The following is a 24921-nucleotide window of genomic DNA, read 5'->3' as shown; positions in this document are numbered from 1 at the left end:
AATAAACGCCCTCAACTTACCTTAAAGGTAGAGGATAGACCCTTTATAGGAATTTTGGATACGGGGGCGGACATCTCTGTTCTGGCTGAAAACATTGGCCTAAAGCATGGCCTAAGCAGGCAGGGACCGCCACCTTTCAGGGGATTGGACAGGTGATACCCCCCAAAAAGTGCGAAAATTCTAAAATGGCAGGATCCAGAGGGACAGACAGGCTATTTTCAACCATATGTCCTCCCAGGACTCCCAGTTAATTTGTGGGGTCGGGACATTTTGGAAGACATGGGGGTCATTCTCACCACGAAGAGCTCCTCATCAGCCCAGAAAACATGGGATGAACTCTGGGCAAAGGCCTAGGAAAGTCAGAACAAGGCTTAACATGCACAGTAGCGGACCTCCCAACTGATACCCGTGCCCCCAAAGATAGAAGAGGCTTGGGGTATTTTTGATGAGGGTCGCTGTTGCGCCGCCAACGCCCATACCAATTAAATGGCTTGATAACACTCCAGTGTGGGTAGAACAGTGGCCTTTGTCTAGAGAGAGGCTTCAGGCGGCCCATGAGTTAGTTGAAGAACAATTGCAGGCTGGACATCTCATCTCCTCTACCTCTCTGTGGAATACTCCCATTTTTGTTATAAAAACGTCCTCTGGCAAGTGGCAACTGTTACAGGACCTGCATGCCGTTAATGCCACCATGCAACCTATGGGACCCCTTCAACAGGGCTTACCCTCCCTGGTGGCAATTCCCCAAAAATGGCATTTGGTCGTTATAGACCTTAAGGATTGTTTTTCCTCTATACCCCTGCATATTCAGGATAGCCCTCGCTTTGCTTTTAGCCTTCCCTCCATTAATTTTCAAGAGCCTGCCCTGCGCTATCAGTGGGTCGTCTTCCTCCAGGGTCTGGCTGCCAGTCCTTCAATTTGTCAGATGTATGTTGCTGCTTGTTTGGATCCACTTAGGCGTAAGTTCTCCTCCTTCCATATCGTCCACTATATGGATGATATCCTTCTGGCAGCACCAACAAAAGAGGAAAGTTTGCTAATGTTTGCAGAATTGCAGACCCATCTGGAGGGACATGGGTTCATTTTGGCCCCAGAAAAGGTGCAGATGCAGCCCCCCTATTCTTATCTAGTGCGGGGGGCCATCCTGTCCCGCAGGAATGAACGCCACCAAAAACGAGAATTCCTTCTCTGGTCACATCTTTATTTGGAGCATTTCCTTGAGGAAAATTGGGGGAAGGGAAGATAGAGCAGGGACGAGAGAAAGCTTAGAGAGAGAGCGTTGGGCCCCGAGGCAGCTGCTTTTAAACGGCGGAGCAGCCTGAACGCTGTCCCGATTGGTCAATGCCACTCTGCTGGTCTGAGCATGTGCAGGCAAGGGTGCAGGCAGGGGTGCTCAGCCCCACGTGGCTACCTCCAAACTGCAGGACCACCTGTGCCTCCAGGTGGCTCCCAACATCTCCCCCTAATTATTGTCTTTAAGAGCAATAAGGCAAAACTATTTTCCAATCTGGTCCCCACCTAGACGCAGCATGCCAAGGATATCTCTGCTCCCACCCATTCCTAAGGAAGGAAAAGGCAAAGTAGAGTAAGAGATAAGAGGTTGCACAGGGTGTTGCTCAAGTCGATGGTGTGAAACAGCTGCTCTTGGCACCGCCCAGAAGGTCATCTCTGCTGTCTCCGCACGAATCTTCCACAGCAGGACACTCAGCATCCACTGGGTCGTCTTCTTTATCTCTCTGGTCGGTCTCGCTGGCATCCAGATGTATGTCAGCATTCCTAGAAAAACATAAACAAAACTCTCCTCCCAAATAAACATTTAAGAGTATTAAAAACTCTCAGTGTAAAAATTCAGCACAATCAGTACTGGAAGTAGGCTGGTTTTGAACTTAGAGATCTGCAGGTCTCTGCTTCAAAAAGCAAATCTTGTTTGCCTGTACCAGCAAAATTTTGAATTAAAAATTAAGTGTATAGAATGCAAGAGAAATCCTTTCTCTGGGGGAAGCTGTCACTGGTAGTGTAGTCCCCCTCTATTGTTTAAAAACCAAAGCAGTTGTCATTGGGAATTGAACTCATAACCTTTGGAAGAGCAGGCAATGCCCTTAACCGCTGAGCCATCTCTCCAGCTCCCCTATTTAGATGGAAAAACCTCTAGGTAACATTGTTTATTTCATCCGTTGCCAGGGGCAATAGGTAATGATAACCAGGTTGACGCGCCTTTATTATGATAATTAGGACCAGTTCTTTGAGGGAGAATGGACGTCGATCATCTGGCTACTTCCTGCTGACAAAGGGGCGATGTTTGGGACTGAATTTTTGGCGACAAATGTTTTTATCTGACTAAATTCTTAGCGACCTTGGCTGAGGGCGGCAGCAGCGGACGGCGGCGGCTCCGCCTCTGAGGCGCGGCCCATAATGGCACGCTCCGCATGGCCCAAAGGCATGGCTCCGCCCCGGGCCTTGCGCGGGCTCGCCGTTTCACCTCAGGCAATGAACTCGCACCGCCGGCTGTGAGTCTTTTTCAAGCTCCGGCGAGGGGGGGCATCCGCCCACCCGTGGAGGGCCCGGTCTGCCCGCGCGCGGAGCCCCGTTCTCTGGGAACTCATCTCCGCCCGCCCATGATGCTATGGAAACACAGTTTTTTCGCAGAGCCGATTCAGCTCCTCTCTGCCTTCTATGGCGCCGCTGCTCACCACACAGCTTCCGCCTCAGTCAGGCGAGTCCGCTCAGGTGCTGAAAAAGTCCTCCAAAAACCATAGCCCCGCCAGAAGGCCTCTGATGTCACACGGACTTTAGCCCGCCCGCGACCTGGCTATTCGCAGGCCTCTGCGGACTCCAGCAAATTTCCCGCCAGCAACTGGTTAGCATGGCCACGCCTCCCGAACGAGCTAGCACTGGAGAGTGCAATTTTGCGTCTCCCTCCTGAGTAGCTGGGATTACAGGTGTGCACCACCGTGCCTGGCCCACTTCCGTGTTTCTAATCAGGCATTACCGCTCAAAGGCGGGCCGGCTGCCGCCAGCACTCTCAGCACGATCAAGCAGCTTGTCTTTCTCAGTCAAAAAATTAAAGTTTTTTGTACGTGAGAGCCAGAGACTGAGCTCTCTTAACAAAATTAGGCGAAAATCACCTCCAAAAGCTCTGTGGCTCTTTAAGAACAGGGAAGGCAGTGATCAAGTTTGCCTCCCTACGAGACTGTTGCCTCCAGTCTCTATCAGCGAGTACGCAGGTGGACGGAGAGGGAGCGGAAGCCGCGGTCTCCCGTACCCCATCGTCCTCAAAGTCCCGCCTTAGTTACCTCGCCTTTTTTGCTGCTGTTTACATTCCTCCTGCACTGAACTTAAGGGATTTTTCTTCCCCGTTGCTTTCTGTACCTTCTTTCAGATACCTTAACTTTGATTTTTTTTGTATTTTCTTTTCTATTTAGGCCTATCCTTTGAAATTCCTTTTTACATTTCTTTTCCTCCCCTTTCTGGGGATTTCAACCGACGTCACTCACCGCTCCATGTTCTCAGAGTTCTGAAATTCAAGGCTCTCTGTGCTGGTGTCTGATCTTGGCTTTTTCTCCCGGGCTTTCTCAGGGTCCCCCGGCGTAGTTGTCAGGGTCCCTCAGCGTCCCGGAGTTTCGAGCACCAGTTGCGGGGGGCCATCCTGTCCCGCAGGAATGAACGCCACCAAAAACGAGAATTCCTTCTCTGGTCACATCTTTATTTGGAGCATTTCCTTGAGGAAAATTGGGGGAAGGGAAGATAGAGCAGGGACGAGAGAAAGCTTAGAGAGAGAGCGTTGGGCCCCGAGGCAGCTGCTTTTAAACGGCGGAGCAGCCTGAACGCTGTCCCGATTGGTCAATGCCACTCTGCTGGTCTGAGCATGTGCAGGCAAGGGTGCAGGCAGGGGTGCTCAGCCCCACGTGGCTACCTCCAAACTGCAGGACCACCTGTGCCTCCAGGTGGCTCCCAACAATCTAGGCTTTCAAATCCAATCTGTCGGGCTTCAGCCTCAGAGGCTGCAGTTGGATTGCTCCCATTTGCGGACCCTCCATGATTGGCAGAAATTATTAGGAGATGTTCAGTGGATCCGTTCTTCCCTTCCCATTCCTACAGGAGTTCTTAAGCCCCTTTATGACATGCTGCCTGGGGACCCTTACCCTGCGTCCTCCAGGATCATGACTCCAGTAGCAAAAAAGGCCCTAGATGCCTTGCTTAATGCTATTGAGCGAACACATCTCCGCCGCCTTGATTATGCTTGCCCTTTTTATTTCATGGTCTTTTCTTCACAATTTTCACCTACTGGCATTTTTTTGGCAAGGGGGACCCATTTATTGGTTACATTTACCTGCTTCCCCTAAGAATGCAGTGACCCCATATTATGAAATGGTGCTACAGTTCCTATGGAAGGCATATGATTTTAGTTTACAGGTTTTTGGCAGGATCTCAAATAAATTTCTAATCCCTTATCATAAAGAGGAAATAACAAGGCTACAGAGGGTCCAAGATGGATGGACCTTGTTCATCGCAACCACTGGAGCCATTTTTGATAACCATTATCCTGATTCCCATTTAATTTCATTTTTTAAGAATCATCCTGTTATCTTTCCAAGGATTATTAAAACCTTCCCCCTTAAGGGAGTGCGCTCAGTGTTTACTGATGGTTCTTCCAAGGGCTATGCAGTGGTGGTCTCTGATTCAATTAAAGAAAAGCAGTCCCTAGGGCCAATTTCTGCCTAAGCTGCAGAACTCACAGCCTGCCTTATGGCTTTTTCTCTTTTCAAGGATCAACTCTTCAATTTGTATACTGATAGTATATATGTGGCAAGGATTGTTGGGCCATTGGAAACCTCGCCATACATATTACCTACCTCTCAGGTTTTCCACCTTTTGGTTCAGCTGCCAAGTCTTATATGCCAAACAGTGTTTCCTGCCTTTGTTGGCCACATTCGGGCCCATACTGATTTGTCAGGGCCCTTGGCAGAGGGAAATAAGCTTGCAGATTCCCTCACCTGCCCAATGGCATTGTTCCTTTCTGAGGAACAATGAGCCCGTCATCTTCATGAAAAGTATCATTTAAATGCCTCTTCTCTAAAGTTTCACTCTGGCTGTACTCTAGCCACAGCTACTCAAATCACATCCCAATGTCCAGCTTGTGCTCCATTTCATAATGCCCCCAATAAAGGTGTTAATCCTCGAGGCCTCCGTCCTAACCACCTTTGGCAGATGGATGTTACCCATTTGTCTCAAGCTGGCAGACTTAAATTTTTATATGTCTCTGTAGACACTTATTCCAAGGCAATTTATGCCTCTCTACATTCAGGAGAAAATATTAAGGATGTTATTGCTCATTGTCTACAGGCTTTTGCCTATATGGGCATCCCAGATTTTCTCAAAACGGACAACGGACCAGCTTATACCAGCCAACGGTTTGCAAAATTTTGCCAAGAACATCAAATTACACATACCCTTGGAATTCCACATAATCCCACAGGACAGGCAATAGTGGAGCACACACATGCTACCCTTAAACAATATTTTTGTAAAATAAAGAAGGGGGAGTATATCACCTCCCCAAATACCCAGTTATCTACAATTTTATACATTTTTCATTTTTTAACAGTAGATAAACAAGGTCTATCAGCAATGGAGAGACATTGGCAGAAACCTTCCCAATCTCTGGGTTGGGTTAGATGGAAGGATAGTATCATGGGACAATGGCAATCACCCACACCCATGTTGGCTAGGGTGAGGGGAGCCATTTGTGTCTTCCTTCCAGGAACCAAAAAAACCCATCTGGATGCCAGAGTGGAATGTTCAGCCAGTGGAGCCAGGCCCTACTGGTCCTGACAATATGGATTCAAATGAAGAACATCGAGGGAGCCCTGAGATGGGCACTGGTGAGGAGTCCACCCATACTGATGCCAGTAAGTAAAGTAAGCTCTGTTTTTCCATCCTTTTATTCCACCAATTACACCTTGGGGGTTCCTGCAGCAAATACAGCATTAGAAAGATCTTCATTGGGTAATTTAACGTTTGATATATCCCATGTCCTCTGCTTCTGGAAGATTAGCACTATTTCAGAGATGCCTAGTATCTCTCTTTCTGGACCATGTGTGGTCCTTAGTAATTACTCTCTGGGAGACTTTTCTTCTAATTCTTCTGGGCATCCCTGTTTTGGATTGAGAGATATCTTTTACCCAATAAATTTTAAAAGAAATGTTTCTGGACTTCCAACCCCTCCGAGACCAGCTCCCTTATGTTGGAAGACACCACAATCCTTCAGATTGTACTTACCATTACCTTGGGGAAATTGTGCTCCTAAGGAACCATGGAAATTGGAGGGAAATAAATATTTATGGTGGTTTGGTCACCGACCTACCTCTAAAAACTCCTTGAGAGGGGCCTTTGATTATTCCTATAGAAATCCAAATATGGCAGGAGTTTCACCTATGATCACAGGCATGTTTCTCTGCGGCCCGCGTGCATGTACAGACATTAGGCCTTTGGCCCTTCAAAGGGGCTTGGCTTTCAATGCTCCAGCCAGATGGAACACATCAGACATCTTTGAAACATCCCTCCAGATTAATTACACAGCGGGAATGAATGTTTCTATTGTCAGCCTAGCTTGTGCTCTGCCTCTCTTTATGTTTGTCTCCTTTAATGGGTTGGTCGGGGAGGATGGTGTCCTTAATTGTTCTTCCAGCTCCTGCTTTTTGAGCAACTGCTGGTCCCCGACAGATGAGTCCGTGCTGATGGTGAGAATTCCTGCCCTGGTTCCCCTGGTGGTAGAAGACCCACATGATGGACGAGAGCTTATCTTGTATCGAGAGAGAAGAGACTTTGGGATCACCGCCGCAGTCATCGCAGCTATTGCCATATCAGCCACAGCCGCCACCGTTGCAGGAATCACCGTGTCCCAGAATGCAGCTACTGCAGAGACTGTTAACACTCTTGCTGTCCGTGTTACCCAGGCCTTAGAGACTCAAAATATCATTGACTCACATATTCAATTGGGGATGTTAAATTTAAATCAGCAAACAGCCTTATTGCAGGAACAGATTAGTGTGTTGTGGATGGTGCAACAAGCTTCTTGTTCTCATTTTTATCATTCTGCCTGTGTGACCATTATGGAAGTGAAAAATATGTCCTTTGAGGTGCAACGCCTTAATTCTTACCTTAGGGGGCCTTGGAATGATTCCTTTGTAAACTTTACCCACTCTTTGGTACATCAGATTATTGCAATTAATGAAACTCGTTTCAAACCTATATCTGCTGAAGGATGGTGGAATGCCATGGCCCAGATTGGGGGTTGGGCACAGCGATGGGGAGGTGCCTTGTCCCTGGGGATCTTGGGACTAGTAGGGGTGGCAGTAGGCCTGCTCCTCTTAAAACGACTCCTAAACACCTTCACCATGACTGAGCTTGTCCACCGTCAGGTGTTACTCAGTCTGGCCCATGACTCTCCTGGAAGTCATGAGGTATGGCTGCAGATGCTGAAAAAATGAGGGTCTCCAAGGACGGGCAACCTGTGAGGAGACCCCCCCCCCAAGACAGGGCATCAGGGGCCCAATGACGGGTAAGGGAAGGTACTTCCCTCGCAAGACCTAAGACAGGACCCCTCATTCTAAAATAAAGTAGGGGGAATTGTGGGAAATGCAGTCCCGAGTTACTTATCCCTGCCCCCATTTGAGGTGCTTATCTGCAAAGAAAACATAATAAATTCCCTCTGCTCCTGGAGTTGGGAAAGGAATTTTGAGTGCATGGTGACCATTCCTTGATCCCTGCTGAGGTCAGGTTACAGTCCCTTCACAGCCCCCTCCTCATTTGGTGCCATGGTATAAAAGCTAGCCCCAGCAGAACAATAAAGAAGCTGCTGTTCCACCTCAACCTCGTGCTCTGTGAATTCATTCAACCTGGACACCCTCCGCCGAGACTCGTGGTTCCAGACCGTGCAGGCGCGGTAGGGATTCAGGAACACAGTAAGCCAGCCACTCCTAGGAACAATAAAACCTCTTCTTTTGTGGAAGGAACTGCAAGAGACTGAATTGGTCTTTTTTCTGTCTAGAGTAATAGCCTTTTGGGTTGGGGTTATAGTTAATCCTAAATAAATGACCTGAGGGGTAGACAGTTGGGCCTTAGAAGGTGAGACTCTATAGCCCCCTTTGGACAGGAAATTTAAAAGAGTGGAGGTATCAGTTTTGCTGATCTCCAATGATGGGATACAAAGTAAAATGTCATCCACATACTGTATGAGCTTAGATTTCGGGAGAGACAGTGAGAGCAGGTCAGAAGCTAAAGCCTGGCCAAACAGGTGTGGGCTGTCCCGGAATCCAGGTCCAGGTGAGCTATGTGGAGAGGTGAGTGTCAGGGTCAGTCCAGGTGAAGGCAAAGATGCTTTGAGATTGAGGGCTGAGAGGAATGGAGAGAAAAGCATCCTTGAGGTCTAGAACTGAGAAGTAGGAGGTTCCTGGAGAAATATTGGATAGAAGGGTGAGAGGGTTAGGGACGACTGGGTGGAGAGGGACCACTGCAGAATTAATGAGCCAGAGGTCTTGAACCAGATGATAGCTTTCATTATATTTTTTAACAGCAAGTACAGGGGTGTTAAAGGGAGAATAGGTGGGCGAAGTAGCTCTTTTCTTAAAAGGTCAGAAATGATAGGCTTAAGTCCCTTAAGGGTCTGAAGAGAGAAGGAGTACTGAGCTTGGGTAATGTACTTAGTAGGGTCCTGTAATTGAATAACAATGGGGGAATGGTGTTTCGCAACAGAGGAGGTTTGGGTGTCCCAGACCTGGAGGGTCTACCTGGGAGGCTGGTAGAGGAAAAGACACATTAGGGTTGGAAGGTTGGGAGGCCAGGAGAAGGAGAAGTGGAGCTGCTGGCAAGTCTGGGGTAAGGTGTGGCGCGCTGCTCGACCAGCAAGCAAGAACGACCACGAAATCGAGGATTCTTCTCTGATTACACTTTATTGGAGCCTCTCGGTTGAAGGGATAGCGTGAAGCAAGAGAGAAGGAGAAGAAAGAGAAAAGCGAAAGAGAGAAAAGCCCAAGCGGCAGCTGCTTTTCTAGGGTGGAGGGGCTGTCCTGATTGGTGAGTACCATTCTGCTGAAGCCCAGGGCTTCGGGATAGGGCTAGGGAACAAGTCTTAGTTATGCAAATGCAGGCCGAGGGTGCCCACGCGGCAACATCAAAGGATCTGTTTACCTCTAAGCTGCAGGACCGCCAGCGCCATAATGGCGATGTCCTGATGGCTCCTTACAGTAAGGTAAATGGGAAGAGCAAAAGAAATGGAGGCTCCTACCTTTGTTAAAAAAATCCCTTCCCATGAAAGGTACTGGGCAGGTTGGCATAACTAAAAATGAATGAGTGAGATAAATGCCCGTAAACACACAGTTAAGTGGTGGGGACTGCTGAGGTAGATAAGGCTGTCCCCCTACCCCAACAATAGGGAAACTAGAAGAAGATGTAGGCCCCCAGAAATCCATGAGTACTGAGTATGTGGCTCTGGCGTCCAAGAGAAAGGAGATGGGCCATCCTGATACCATGATGTTTATCTATGACTCCCTGTTACAGATGATGGTTGTGGTCTGGTCAAAGGAGCCTGGGCAGCCTCACTCATCTATGGCCAGACCTAGAAGGTCAACTTGGGAATTTTCTGGGTCCGGTGTTTCCATGCCACTATGTGCACGAGGACAATCTACTGCCCAGTGTCCTTCCCTATGACACCTCGGACAAGGTCTCCTAGGACTAAGGTGAAGATTAAGGCATGCTCAGGTCCAGTGACCGGTTTTACCACATTTGAAACACGGACCTGGTGGTTCTCGAGCCCCAGGGAGCAGCACAGACAGCACGGATCGGGTGGTCTGTCACCTCGGCTGGTCCGGAGGCCAGTTAACATGTGACAGTGATTGCGGGCTTTGTCTTTCCTCACATGGTACACCTTAAAAGCCAACTCTAGGACTTCTGCCTGCGGGGTCAAGGGGCCTTTCTCCAATCGTCTAAGCTTAGCCCTAATGTCAGAGTTGCACTGATTAAAGAAATGGGTCATGAGTAGCTGTCTGCCTTCCGTGGTTTCTGGATCTAAGTTAGTGCATTGTAACAGAGCTTTTGTGAGGCGTTCCAAAAATGCGGAAGGATTTTCCTTTGTATCCTAAATAATCTCTGAGAGTTTAGTATAGTTTACCAGCTTGAGGGCAGCTTTACGGAGACTTGCCAGGAGACAAGTCAAAAACCGGTCCCAAGCTAAGATCCCACCCGGAGTATTATAATCCCAGTGCGGCTCTTGCTCTGGGATTGCCTCTACCCCGGCAGGGTGGGAAGCAAGAATCTGGTGAACCTCCTCTGCATGTTGCCTGGCCTGCTCCCAAACTCACCTGCACTCTTCAGGAAGTAGGTTATTAGATAGGATCATCTAGATGTCATGAAAGGTGAGATTATAAGATTGGGTAAGATATTGGTATTGTTTTATGAAAGTGGTAGAATTAGACGTATAGGAACCCAGTAATTTTTCTATATGGGAAAGCCCTGAGAGTGAAAAAGAAACATGTACCCTAATCAATCCATCTATGCCAGCCACCTCTCGCAACTGGAGAACTGTAGCAGGCTTGGCTTGGTTAGGGTTAGGGTTCCTGTTCCATGGTGGCACAGGAATATGTGAGAGCAGAGGTAAAGGTGGGTGCCAGAGCAGGGAGGCTGCCACGGCCAGGCATCGGAGAGGAAGAATGATTTAGTGGGGCTGTTGGAGACCAAGCAGGTGGGGAGGGGAGAGAGGGAGCTGCAGAGCAAGCGGCTGGAGTTGGTGAGGCAGCTGAAGGAGTTAAAGAGGTGGGAGTAGAAGCTGAGGGAACAGGGTAGCTTCCCAAGGTCCAAAAGGCGGAGGTTCCTTAGCTGGGTCCAGTGCGGAAGTGGGGTTCTTCAGGAGCAGATGGCATAGATAGAAACATGTGAGCAGGTGAAAAAAGGTGTTTGCAAGGACAGAGGGCTTAGACTTAGAGATTAAGTAGAAAAAAGCCTGAATATAGGGGATCTCCTTCCATCTGCCTGTGCACTGGCAATAGTTAGAAAGCTCCCGTAAAATATCGGGGTTAGGGCTGGAGAGATGGCTCAGCGGTTAAGAGCATTGTCTGCTCTTCCAAAGGTACTGAGTTCAATTCCCGGCAACCACATGGTGGCTTACAACCATCTGTAATGAGGTCTGGTGCCCTCTTCTGACCTGCAGGCATACACACAGACAGAATATTGTATACATAATAAATAAATATTTAAAAAAATATTGGGGTTAAAGATGCCATTAGGCAGCCATTTTAGATTTCGCTCTAAATTGTAGTGAGGTCATTTTTTTGAACAAAGGTGGACAAGTGTGGAAATCTGCAGGTAGGGCATTAAGGCCTGAGGTTTTAGGGCCTCTAAAAGGCACCCCAGGGGGCAGCCTGGATTGATAGGCTTGGAGGTTTCCTTCCCATGGTTAAAGATGTGTAAACCCACAAAACAGTGACACCGCAAGGCTCCACAGAAGACGTCTCTTGACTGTGGGGCGGGGTGTAAATCAGTGCGACCTTCGCAAGACTCATGTGGGTGTCCCCTCAAGCCATGAGTGGGAAGGTAAGGCCTGGCTGGATCCAGTCGGTGGCCCAACCCAGAGAAGCCAGAGGCTGCTCCGAGCAGCCTCAGAAAAGAAAACAGAAAGAAAAAGAAATGAAAAAGAGAGAGAAAGAAAGATCTGAGGGACCCTGGGCCCTCAGTCGTGGGTGGGTTGGCCCTGGGCGGTCCCAAACACAAGCTTAACTAAGGGAAGCGAACTGCAGATGAATGCCAGCGAAGGGAACAACCACTGCCTTGAAGACCATGGTTGGGGGCAGTACCCCTGTCTCTAGGAACTCCAGAGGGTTTCAGGAGCTCAATGGTCAATTCCTCCGGTTCAAAGAAACAGTTAAGCTGACCAGAATAGGAACGCTCACCAATCGAGGCCAGTGTTGTTCAGAGATTTCGCACTCAAGCATATGGAACACGTGGGTTGTTTTTGAGAAAATCCCCAGTTGCGATTCCAGTCCCAGGAGCCCGGGGTCAGATCCCAGCCCCAGGACGGGGACCTGGGGCTGGAAATTCCGGCCCCGAGATAGGGGCCTGGGGTGGGAGAATCTCTCGAGTGTCAGCACCAAATGAAATGTCCAACGAGAGTGAGAAAAAGACATGAGAGGCAAACAAATCCACTTAGGAGTTTATTAAAGAAGAGGAGTGTGCTCACGGGCCCAAGGAAACAGTGTGCGGGAGGGTGGGGGGGGAGTGGGGGGGGAGAGCACAAAGATGGCGCATCCAGCTTTTAAAGACTTCCTAGCACATGCATGGGGGCGGGGAGACATGCCTATGTCAGATGCTGATGACAGGTGACCCTACACCTTGCACATGTGCACAGGGGTTTTGCGTGAGTGCGACAGCCGCTGATGATGCAGATGGTTGGTAATTCATGCTTGTGCACACAGGGGGTTAGTTGAGTCACGGGTGGAGGTAACCATGGGTCACGTGGGCCCTTTGTTCCCAAGGGTCCGCCCACATGTGCCTGCCTTAGGACCCAGAAGTGCAGCCTTATGGGCTGCTGAATAATTACAGTAGAGCCTTAAAAATACTTGAATAAAAGTTTCAGATTCCAAACTATATTTCCTTCTCTTTTCATATCTCTAAATATGTAATTACATAACATAGCCCACATATGTAGACTCACTATGGTTAATATGCATCTGTATTATCTAATATAAATATCTTTTCAAATTTCCCAGAATTGTCATTTGTGGATAACACTGAGTTAATATTTCCTAGATGTCAATTTTATCAGTTTTACTGAAATATTTCCATCCTCAGTGAAAAATGTCACCTGTACTCATATGTACCAGAGAGTATAAGAACACTCAGTCTCAAGGTCTTGGTGCTTTCAAATTGTGACCCAACCTGCTGACGTTATTTTCAATAAAATTTCCAGGTATAATCTCATGACTGTTTGCACAGTTATCAACATGTGATCACCTTTTCAATGTGGCTTCATGACAGAGCTTAGCAAGAGGATCTGAGAGAGAGGGGGAGCCTTGACTATGCGATGCACAGGTAGGATGAGACATTCAGATATTTCTTCTCTCAATAAGCATAGCATATCTACCCTAACTAAATATGATCTTGACTGTATTGATAAATAACATTATCTTTGAATAAACAGCTTAGGACATAGTGTGATGCTGGAGGTGAATAGGAAAGACAAACGGAGAACTAAGGAACACTCCATTTGAATGCCCAACTCTGTTACAAAGAACACAGCAGGCACAGCCACACGGTGGAAAGTCGTCATGACTGAGAGCAGACTGCTCTGTCTGCAGTGCAACTCACATTAGGTCTAGAGCAATTTAGAAAACACACGGGTCTGACACCTAGCTTTGTAGATGGGTTAAAAAGGCCCTAATCAATCATTGTCCACACTCATCTTGGGAACTTAATAAGCAAAATGTTACAAAACAAGTGGCCATTGCTGGGCAGAATGCTCTGACATCACTTTTGTGAATTCATTTTGTAACTAATTTTGAAATTAATTTTGTATTTAGCAAAAAGGGTTTCATAGACCTCAGTGACAAAGACTTCAGTCTGAGCAGAGAAGCAAAGGTTCAGCCCTTCCTTCTCTTCCCAAATTTAGAGAAGTTGTTTTCCCACACCACGGCCTTGATACAGTGCGTACCACCTGGCCTACGTCAGTTATTATTATTTAGAATATTTGAGGGTTATGGAATTATCTAAAGGAGGCATAACCAGCTCTTTAGATCATATTCTGCAAGTTAGATATTCTCAACATATTACTAGAAAAGACAGAGAAAACTTCACTCGCTCAAAGCAGGTGGTTCTAGGTATGGTCATGCACACCTGTAATACAATGCTCAGAAAGCAGGATTGTGAGTATAATAGGCTACATAGCAAAGCTCTGTCTTGTTAAACCAAGAATAAATAAATAAATATAAAGTTTATTTAAATAATAGAGTTAATGTTTTGTAAAAGGACATTTCCTATTCTGAGTGCCCAGTTCCAACCAATCATTCAGAGGCTTATATTAATTATAAATGCTTGGCCAATAGCTCAGGTTTATTTCTAACTAGTTCTTACAACTTAACCCATTTCTATTAATCCATTACTGCCCCAAGGCTTATGGCCTTTACCTCTCTCCCATTTTGTATGCTTGACTCATTCTCTCTCTGGCTGGAGATTCATCTCTCCTCCCTTCTCCTTCCCATCATCCTTAGTTTGGTTTCCCACCTATATGCTTCCTGCATGGCTATTGGCCAATTAGTATTTTATTAAACCAATTCAAGTGACATTTTTTTTCCTTGGTTTTTTGAGACAGGGTTTAGATCTGTCCTGGAACTAGCTCCTGTAGACCAGGCTGGCCTCGAACTCACAGAGATCCACCTGCCTCTGCCTTCTGAGTACTGGGATTAAAGGCATGTGCCACTATTGCCCGGCTCAAGTGCCAAATCTTTCTAGTGTACAAGAGGATCATTCCACAGCGATGTTCAATATTTTCTGTCTAGTAAATGTTTGAGAAAACAGTGTTCTACCTGAGTAATTGAGCTAATAATAACCTGAGAAAAACAATAAATATCAATATGGATAGTAAATGGTTCTCACCAATTTTATATTTTTATGTGAATAACAAGAAAAAAATAAACTTAAAAAGAGGGAAGACTTACTTTGGTTCTTGGTTTCCGAGGTTTCAGTCCATGACTGAGTGACTCTTTTGCTTTTAGGCCTGTGGCAAGGTGGGACATGGGGCAGGGAGGTTGCATTGGAGTAAAGCTGTTCTCTTCATGAATCAAGGAGCAAAGGGAGATAAGGGGGAATGAGGGGTCCAAATCCCCTTGAAGAGCAAGCCCCTAGTGACTTAACCCCTTCCTGCTGGGTCTGAGGCCCACCACTTCCTAATGGCTCTATAGCCTGGGATCCAAGCTACCAACATGTGGGAATTTTGGCCCACTGCACAATCCACACCGTGGCAGTGATTGTCTTTTGACAGCCACTTTTGTCTGTAATAGTGACTATGTCAAACATTTCCTCTGAGGAAGTCCATCTTCTCTGTGAGATGTTTAGAAAGGCATGGACTAACATTCAGAGAGCTTAAAAATTTTGTCTAAAGACCCACAGCCCATCAACACCAGGGCAGTGCTACAAACTCAGCCTGTGACTCAAAAATCCGTGTTCTTCAGCTCTGGAGCCAGATGCTTCTTCAGAAACAAAGGTAACAATTTAGACTCTTTTGGTGTCGGAGTGTAATAACAGTAACCTACAACTCTAACTATGAACTTGAGGGCTGGCAAGGCAGCTCGGCAGGTAAAGACGCTTGCCACCAAGCCTAACAAGCAAGTTCCATCCTTAGAACTCACGAGATAAAGGGGAGAGCAGACCCCTGAAAGTTTCCCTCTGAACTCCACACACACACACACACACACACACACACACACACACACACACACGCCTGGAATATATAGGCATCCATACAGAATAAACCACTGTAATGAAAGCATTTAAAAATCTGAAAGATTAAGTTGAATTTGTAAGGCCTGAGAAACCCACCCCACCTGAATGCTCGGGTCCTGAAGGGATCGGGAGATAATCTGCCTCAGCTGCAGGCGCAAGGGCGCCCTTCAGTCACCTGAGTGAGCCAGGGTTTTTGGGAAGTGTCGCTCAATGATCAGACCTAAGGACATGAGGCAGGACATCAGAGTCAGTGAAGCCAGAGCCCCTAGGTTTGAGATCAGCATTAACGGTTAGTGTCTTCTCTCGGGAAGACTGACCGGTGTTTAGGAAGTATGGGGTGACATCAAAATATACTTTTAGCACTAGGTGGGACCCCGAGGACCCAAGAGTAGAATTCTTCACTCAGCACAGAGAACCGAGGTGCCTCAGACAGGAAGGGGGGCAGATCTTTTTTCTACTGTGTGATCTTCTCTTAGTAAATTCTACCAGTCGCGATCTGGCATCACGGACAAAATCAAAGGAGAACAGAGCCACAGCTCTAGACCACTCTAAGCAGATTTTTTTTTCTTTGAAAAGCTGTCCTCCGATCCTGAGCAACGCTTCTCCCCAGCTTCTTGTGTGCTATGACCACAAACATGCACCGCCAGAGCTGCCTAGATTTGGGGTGTTGCTCAAGCTGGCCCTGAATTTCTGGATCAAGCCATGCTCTTGTCTCAGCCTCCTGAGAAGCTGAGACTCCAGGCACACCCCGCCTTGACCAGACTTGTTAATGAGAGGATTATATAAATAAATTGAATACTGTCCAAAGCCAGCGCAAGCAGGACTCTGTTGACGGGGACTCTTTAAACTTTTTGGCGTGGAGCCAGATCTTCCTCACTCAGGAGAGGGGGCTTCTTTGTACAAAATGTATGACTTAATTTTAATTACTAGCAATTTTCACCTTTTTTAGCAATGAGCCTCTCCTCTGGAGAGGGGAGGTGCCGGGTGCCAAAAAACAAAAACAAAACAAGCCCACTAACAAAAAGCCAAGCGGAGCTTCATGCTGCTTGTCTTGTGCTCCTTGCATTGCCAGGGAAGGCTCCAGAGAACACCTTGCAAAGACCTGTTCTCTGTTACAACCAGCTTTTCCATACTAAAAATTTATCTACGGCAATCGCTGCCAGGAATTAAGTATTTTGTGTCCTGTTGCTCTAATGTTGCTGCAGATTGGCATGGAAAAAGACACAGTTATTGCATAAAGTTGTGATGAAGCAATGAGATAAAATTCACATCGATTGTTTCAAATAAGGGGTTGTTCTTTTCTAAGCTTTATCAAGATACGGTTCACACACTATAAAGTTCACTTGCTAAAGGATGTTAATAAAATTGTCAACCACAATCTAATTATAAACATTTCATCATTTTCCCCCCAACACACACACACACACACACACACACACACACACACACACACACACACCAACCTGTATTACTAGGGTATGTTGTTTTTCTTGATTTCGAGTAATGAATTTTGTGGTCCTCGAACACCAAGCACCCATCTATCAAGGGTGGGGGGACACATATGAAAGATGCTGTATTATGCTTGCAGTCTTTGCCTACCCCTTTAAGGAGAGACCACCATATGTTTCAGAATAACAAGGTTCTGGTTGATCCTGAAGTGTAAACCCGCGGTGCAATCGGAAAGGCCTCGTCAGAATTACTTAAGTCTAGACCGTGGCACCTCTCTCCCAATGCCATATTGCTGTGCACTGTGTTCACTTCCTAGATAGTTAGAAGTTATGTTCCTGACTCACATCCCATCATAACTCTCAAATACGTCTTAATGAACAAGATTTAGGATGGAAACGTAGCTCAGTGGAAGAGCATTTGATTAGCATGTGCAAGGCCTTGGGTTTGACCCCTAGAGCAAGTAAACAAAACATCCTAAGGATGTCATAAAGTGGAAGCTTTGCATTCCAGAGGCGAGCCTTGTCGGCTGCGCTGCCTGCACAGATGAGAGCTACCGGACGTGAGGCTCTTGGGTCTGTCATTGTTGTCACAAGCATTAGGGTTGCCCCCGTGTCATAAATAGCTAGACCATGGCTAAACTATCAGAAGCAGATGTTTTCAAAGATTAGAACATAGGAAATCCAAGACCATGATGTCTTAGGAAAGGGAAATATTTCAAAAGGACCCCAACACAGACACAGTGTTTTCTGAGGCCCAGCTTTGATGGCAGTGCCGGGACTGGGTAATAAGAACAGTGGCCTCACAGCAGTCTAAAGAGAATTTAAGACTCCTGAAAGAGTGGACCGAGCTCTGGAGGGAGAAAAAGGAAAATGGAAATCCATGTCAGTGATAAGGGTACCCTGTGCTTACACACAGTGAAAACTCCATGTCAGTGATAAGGGCACCCCGTGCTTACACACAGTGAAAACTTCATGTCAGTGATAAGGCTACCCCGTGCTTACACACAGGGAAAACTTCTGTGATTGGTCGAACTGCTGTGGAATGAGCCCTCAGCAGACATCAAAGAGGGCAGGGTGCGGAGCTGAGGCTAGGTAAAGCAGCCAATCTAATCCAGCACCTAGCAATGACCCGGAGTTAACCTGCTCCTAGAGTAAAAGCTAAGCCGGACTCAGCAAAATTCAACTTATGGCCTGGATAGAGTAATGTGAGCTGCAGTGGAGGAGTTAAATATGATCTAAATACATCATGCGCTTCTATGAAAGTCTCAAACGATGAGAAAAGAACATTAAATTAAAGTAACTTGAAATAAAGATAAAAAAGACCGACGACCGATACTCCTTCAGTGACGACAAGCACGGCAGGCGCTCCATAAGACCGTGTTTCTGTCGTGCGCTCTGTAAGACCGTGTTTCTGTCGTGCGCTCTGTGAGACCGTGTTTCTGTCGTGCGCTCGGTAAGACCGTGTTTCTGTCGTGCGCTCGGTAAGACCGTGTTTCTGTCGTCTCCGCACCACTCCACAACGGTTACACAAGACGCAGAACAGGAAAGCAGAGTCTGTAAATGGAAAGACCCCTGACCTGAAACAGGTCCAGAAATGACAGGGCTAATGGAATTAGCAGCTATGGACTGTAAGTTGTAAATATGCTCACACGCTGATGGATTTATTGAAGCTGAGCTTCATGTGGTTGATGGAAGATAATAAAATAGCTAGAACTAAAGCCAATAAAATATCAGAAGTGAGCATGTGCTGCACTCGTGGATAATTAGAACCCTAAGAAAGAAATGGGTACATCTGAAGACACCAGCAAAAGAATCTCTCCAGGTGAACATGCAGATTGAAGTGGAGACTGAGGAAAGGTTTGGGATAAAGACAGCCCCTTATCCAGGTGTAAACACTTTGCTGGAAGAGACAACCAATGACAATTTGATGTGAAGGTGCCATCACTCCAGGGTGGGGCCGCAGTTCTGAGTCCTCCAAAGCCCACCCTTAGGCGGGTGGGCGGGGCACGTGCCTCTGTCCTGAAACGGGAGTGCACCATACCACCCACTAAGACCCTTGGGATAATCTTAATGGAATGGTACAGATAAACCCTGATTTATACAAATCTCACATAAAATTCATTAGGGAAGAAAAATGCAGTCTGATTTAACTATTTGTAATACAGAAATGCTTTCTTTATGTTTCTTTACATTTATATCTTAAGAATTAATCTGCACATGATCATACATTATTTGAAGACAAAGCTGACATTCTTTTTTGATAAATTCCAAGAAGAAGGACAACGTTTGGTTTGGGTTTGGGTTCACTGTGTTTCCAGAAGGCATAACAAGGTTTTGCATACCTAGAAGTGCTATGTAAATACTGGGCAAGAGGATCAATGTCTCAGACTTTGCTAAACATGAGATATTATTTCCCATGGTTTCCTCAAGGTGGAGCTGTGTCCAGTAGTTAGAGTCTACACTGTCATTGATACACAGCCTTGGTATCTCATCAACTTTTCTTTTATCATTTAAGTCTTTTAAAAACTTTCCCTTCTCTTTTTTTTAAAACCCGAGTTCATGTTCTTGTCCCCCCTCCCGTGCTAGGGTTGAGCCCTAATTGTGGGCTGTGCCCCCTCCCATGCTAGGGCTGAGCCCTGATTGTGGACTGTGCCCCCTCCCTCTCCCATGCTAGAGCTGAGTCCTGATTGTGGGCTGTGCCCCCTCTCATGCTCGGGCTGAGTCCTGATTGTGGGCTGTACTGCACACATTCTCCACCTTATTTCCCTCGGGTTCCCTCGGGTGAGAATAGAGGACAGGAATGGCTGGGTGCGGTAAACACAGACCGGATGCTAACGAACATGCACTCCCACCAGCACTGTGTGAAAAGTTCATGTTGTCACCTCCGTGCCAATGGATGGAATTCTCTTAACTTCGATCCATTCTAATAGGTGCCCAGGCACGCCAGCCTTTTCTAAACCATTCATTTCAGTGTTTTGCAAATTACCCAAAACTTATGAAGTTGAGATATAAAGGAAAAACATGTGAAGAAAATATGGGTTTTCTATAGAATGTAGGAGTGAAATCATAGTTATTTGTCCAAAAGCTTATTACCAATATTAGATCCATGTATTTAGTGTAGGTCATTTTCTAATTCTTCCACCTCCCTGGTATCTCCTATCAGGAGTCCTCAAATGTCGCTGTTTTCTTTGGGTCTTTAGAAGCTTTTCTATCTTCGAGGTCTCTTTCAAAGTCAGACCTCAGTAATTTTCCAGTACTGGATGAGCTCCAGCTCGACGGATCTTGGGAGACAAAGTGTGGACAACTGTGGCAGGATGGGGTGGGTGCGGCTGGGAGGATTTTCTCTTCTCGCTGCCCTCTTGCCAAACTGTGCTGAAGTCAGGTTATTCTTGAATTCGAACAGTTGGCTGAACTGGGGAGCTCAGAAGCGAGCAGCCCTGCTCCAGCTCTGAAGACACACGGCCAGGCACAGGCCTTTGTATTTTCAAACTCCTCCATCCACACAGTTGTCCAATCCAAAAAGAAAATTAGTACAAGTATAAAATAATTAGATGGATTATGACAAATGTAAGCCAGTATTTGTCAACTCTGAGCACAGAGGTAGTATCTTTTTTTTTGTTGTTGTAAAGGAAAAAATATATATCTTCAGTTGATTCCTGAGACAACCCCACCCCGCAGGTTGTAAATAATGTCGTCTCCTACTTCGGTGGTTCTCAGCCTTCCTCAGGCTGCAGTTACCCCCAACCATATAACTATTTTGTTGCTACTTTATAACTGTAATTTTGCTACTGTTATGAATCACAAAGTAAATATCTGGTATAAAGGAAATCTGATATGTGACCCCCAAAAGGGTCATGGCCCACAGGTTGAGAAACAGTATTCTATTTTCTTTAGGGTGGCATTCAAATTCAGGAGATAATGTGAGTTTAGATTCAGGAAGCACCTAGTTAAAATATAGGATATGAACAAATAAAATGCTGCTAAGAAGTAGGGTGACATTAGTTGCCTTATGGATCAAAAGTGATCCATATTAGGGTACCATTAGAGACATAAGAGCAAACAGAAGGGAGCCTTTTACCATTTACTTCCTGTCTCTGGGGAAGTCATTTTGCAGCAGCTCCAGCAGGGCTGTGGGTGGGGCTCTCACAGAGAGCATGGTGTGGCCTTCTAACCTGGAGTGGGTGTGTGTGGAGCTCAGGCAGATGAAAGGCATTGACAGCGACTCTTTCAGAGCTACGGGGTGTTTGGGGTAGCCTTTGGGGGACCAGTGTGCTCCTTACAACCGCAGGAGTGTGTGCCACTGACACTTGAGGTTAAATACAGGGGCTCTGCAGCTATGCCTCTGGGTGACCTGAACCAAACCACCAAGTCTCACTCTCCCCAACTGTAAACGTGCGATGGCAGCTATGCTCACATCGTAGGGATGCTGTGATGATTAAAATGTCTAGCTACATTAACACACTTGGAATGTTTCTAAGACAAGCTCTTAGCAAAGAGGCAAGTAAAACACATTACCTCTCTGCTCTAAAGAAAACAGAGACGTATAATGGTGAATCACAGTATATTCCAAACTCCAGCTGATGAAGTTTACATCTCTCCTACCTTAAAATTACCTTAGATACATAATTTTGAGCTAGGAATGATTTACAACTCCCAACTTTTGTTCTTTATTTCTACCTCTGTGTATCCTTAATTGCTAGTGTGCCTACCTTATTTCTTACGAGCATTCTTCTGCCTCTATCCTGTTACTTTGCTTCACATTGCTAGTTACACACACTGCTCTCCTCTACCTTGTCCTCTCTTCTTCAGCCCTTCCTCTTTCTTTCCCTTCCTTCCTCTTCTGATAGGTTCTCATGTATCCCAGGCTGGTTTCAAACCCACTATATAATCTAGGATGACCTTAAACTCCTAATCTTCCCTGCTCTATCTCCTGCGTGTTAAGATCACAGGCATGGCCACCATGTCTGGCCACTAGGATTCTGAAGATTGAGCCCACGGTTTTGTGCATGCTAGGCAAACATAACCCAGGCTCAATGGAATTAATTCTTTCAATATGGTCTTTACCAATAAGGGCAGAGTTTAACGTTTCACAAAATGGAAACATAACTTTTCTATTATTTGATTCATGTTTTCAATTCTGGGATGCCTACTAAAGTCAGAAGTACTGAAGTTAGGGCAACATCTGGGGCTTATGCACCATAGTTTTCAAAAGAGTCTGCCATCTAGACAGATATGCCCAAGTGCCATGTCAAAAGGAATATTTTTATTGATTAGAGATCATAAAATTGGTACGTTTGCATAGTTGTAGCATTAGAAGAGGCTTTGACTATTCCTAGTCTTTTCTTTCACCAGCTTCCCGGTTTGCTACAGCAGCAGAAGAGAAATTGAAAGCTCTGGGTCACCACTGACCTTTATGCCGTGCTTCCTTTTCTATTTTGACTTAATTCTAGACTAATAAATTTTGGGTTTAAAAACTAACTTACAGTATTTTATGAAATTATAAAACATAATATATTGTTATTTTCCTTTGGGTATAGGAATAACATTGTTAAATAACATATAGATAATATTAAGTATATTTGATCGGGGTAGATAAAAATTTATATACATGTATTCCTTTTTAATGAATAAACAAGAATAAGAAAAACAAAGTGACTATTGTAGTCATTATCATCTTTGTTGTCATCTTGATCACTAATGCTTATTAAGTCATTCAGTTTATTAATTCATCTTAACCCATGGCAGTTTTCTTTATGTTCCTCTAAAGCCAAATGTGCCACGAACCTCCTAGAAGAAAGCTGAACCAGAGAATGCTTGAAAGTCAAAGTGCAGTGCTGCAAACCACACAGCTCCTCACACAGCTCCTCACAGCTCCTCACACAGCTCCTCACAGCTCCTCACACAGCTCCTCACAGCTCCTCACACACAGTTCCTCACACAGCTCCTCACACAGCTCCTCACACAGCTCCTCACACAGCTCCTCACACAGCTCCTCACAGCTCCTCACACACAGCTCCTCACACACAGCTCCTCACAGCTCCTCACACAGCTCCTCACAGCTCCTCACAGCTCCTCACAGCTCCTCACAGCACCTCACACAGCTCCTCACACAGCTCCTCACACAGCTCCTCACACAGCTTCACACACACAGCTCCTCACACAGCTCCTCACACAGCTCCTCACAGCTCCTCACACAGCTCCTCACACAGCTCCTCACACAGCTCCTCACACAGCTCCTCACACAGCTCCTCACAGCTCCTCACAGCTCCTCACAGCACCTCACACAGCTCCTCACAGCTCCTCACACAGCTCCTCACAGCTCCTCACACAGCTCCTCACACAGCTCCTCACACAGCTCCTCACACAGCTCCTCACAGCTCCTCACAGCTCCTCACAGCACCTCACACAGCTCCTCACAGCTCCTCACACAGCTCCTCACAGCTCCTCACACACAGTTCCTCACACAGCTCCTCACACAGCTCCTCACTCAGCTCCTCACACAGCTCCTCACACAGCTCCTCACACAGCTCCTCACAGCTCCTCACAGCTCCTCACAGCTCCTCACACAGCTCCTCACAGCTCCTCACAGCTCCTCACAGCTCCTCACAGCTCCTCAAAGCTCCTCACACAGCTCCTCACAGCTCCTCACAGCTCCTTACAGCTCCTCACTCAGCTCCTCACTCAGCTCCTCACACAGCTCCTCACAGCTCCTCACAGCTCCTCACAGCTCCTCACAGCACCTCACAGTTCCTCACACACCTCTCCTCACAGCTCCTCACAGCTCCTCACAGAACTTCTCACAGCTCCTCACACAGCTCCTCACACAGCTCCACACAGCTCCTCACAGCTCCTCACATACAGCTCCTCACACACAGTTCCTCACAGCTCCTCACACAGCTCGTCACAGCTCCTCACACAGCTCCTCACAGCTCCTCACTTCAGGCTGCAATTTAGTTAAGCAGAAGTCAAGTAAGATAGTAAATGGCTCTGAGGTGCTCTACCATTAAAGATGTCTGCTGCTGTGAGGGAAGGAAGGTTAAAGAGGAGATCTGCCCCAGCCTTCCGTTGAACTGGACTACTACCTGCCATATAAAGGGTCCATTATCGGGTGAAGCTGACAATGGCTCAGAAAAATTTCTCACTTCACACCAGGGATGGCCTCCACCTCACAGACGCAGAACATATGTCTCCACTAGATACAGGAACAGTGCAGATGGCTCGTGATACTTTCTGAAACCTGTAATAATCTTAATGTCCGAAAATAACAAGAAAAGACTGAACTCTGTGAAGAATTTTCCCCATGTTCTCCCAGGAAAATGTGAAATTTTGAGACTCCTAAAAAATCCATTAATTTTTGTACAGAATAGAAAAAATTAAGTGTTTAAAAGTTTTATCAAAATCATTTTTAATATTGATATATCATAGTAGAAGGGACTTATGAAGGCAAAAGTTGCTAAGACCCATCACAATTCTAATGCTATTTTTGACTCAGTAACTTCCAATATATTGCTATTTGATTCACCTATGACTAAACCTTAGGTTCTGATTTTTTTCACTTTTTTAATAATTTTTTAAAAATAGAAAACAAACTATCTTTTTGGTTCTAATATTTTAAAGATATTTTGTCTTAATAAACTCTTCAGAAGAACAATGCTGCCGGATATAATCTTTGGATTGTTTTCTAGTTACTTGCTCAATCATGGCCATGAGAATATTTTTCATGTCCCTTTCTTTCTTAGCTCCCTATCCCCAGTCTCCACCCTTTCCTGCTTCCCTTTTTCATACAGCACATTCTGGAACACTCAAACAATGTCAAGTAGGTGGTCAAGAAGCGTAATTATGGGAAATATAACTCTGTAGTTGTAGATTTTCTCAGTGTCCAGTTTCTTGAACAATTACAGAGAAAGACGAAGTTGAGATAGTGGAAGACCACCAAGGGCTCGGTTCTGCCTGCTGCCTCTGTTTCCCTCAGTGCGCTCAGCACAGG

At 46.1% G+C, this 24921-nt stretch overlaps 1 pseudogene; it reads right to left on the bottom strand.

The window, feature by feature from the left end:
- Positions 1–2472: 2472 nt before the first annotated feature.
- LOC148119606 (Nuclear RNase P) lies at positions 2473–2650 on the bottom strand (annotated as a pseudogene).
- Between the last annotated feature and the right edge of the window lie 22271 nt (positions 2651–24921).

Source organism: Myodes glareolus, chromosome 16 (genome assembly GCF_982192425.1).
Source record: "Myodes glareolus chromosome 16, mMyoGla1.1, whole genome shotgun sequence".
In the NCBI taxonomy this organism is placed as follows: domain Eukaryota; kingdom Metazoa; phylum Chordata; class Mammalia; order Rodentia; family Cricetidae; genus Myodes; species Myodes glareolus.
Note: the sequence above shows the minus strand (reverse complement) of the source record. Positions and strands in the feature narration are given on the sequence as shown.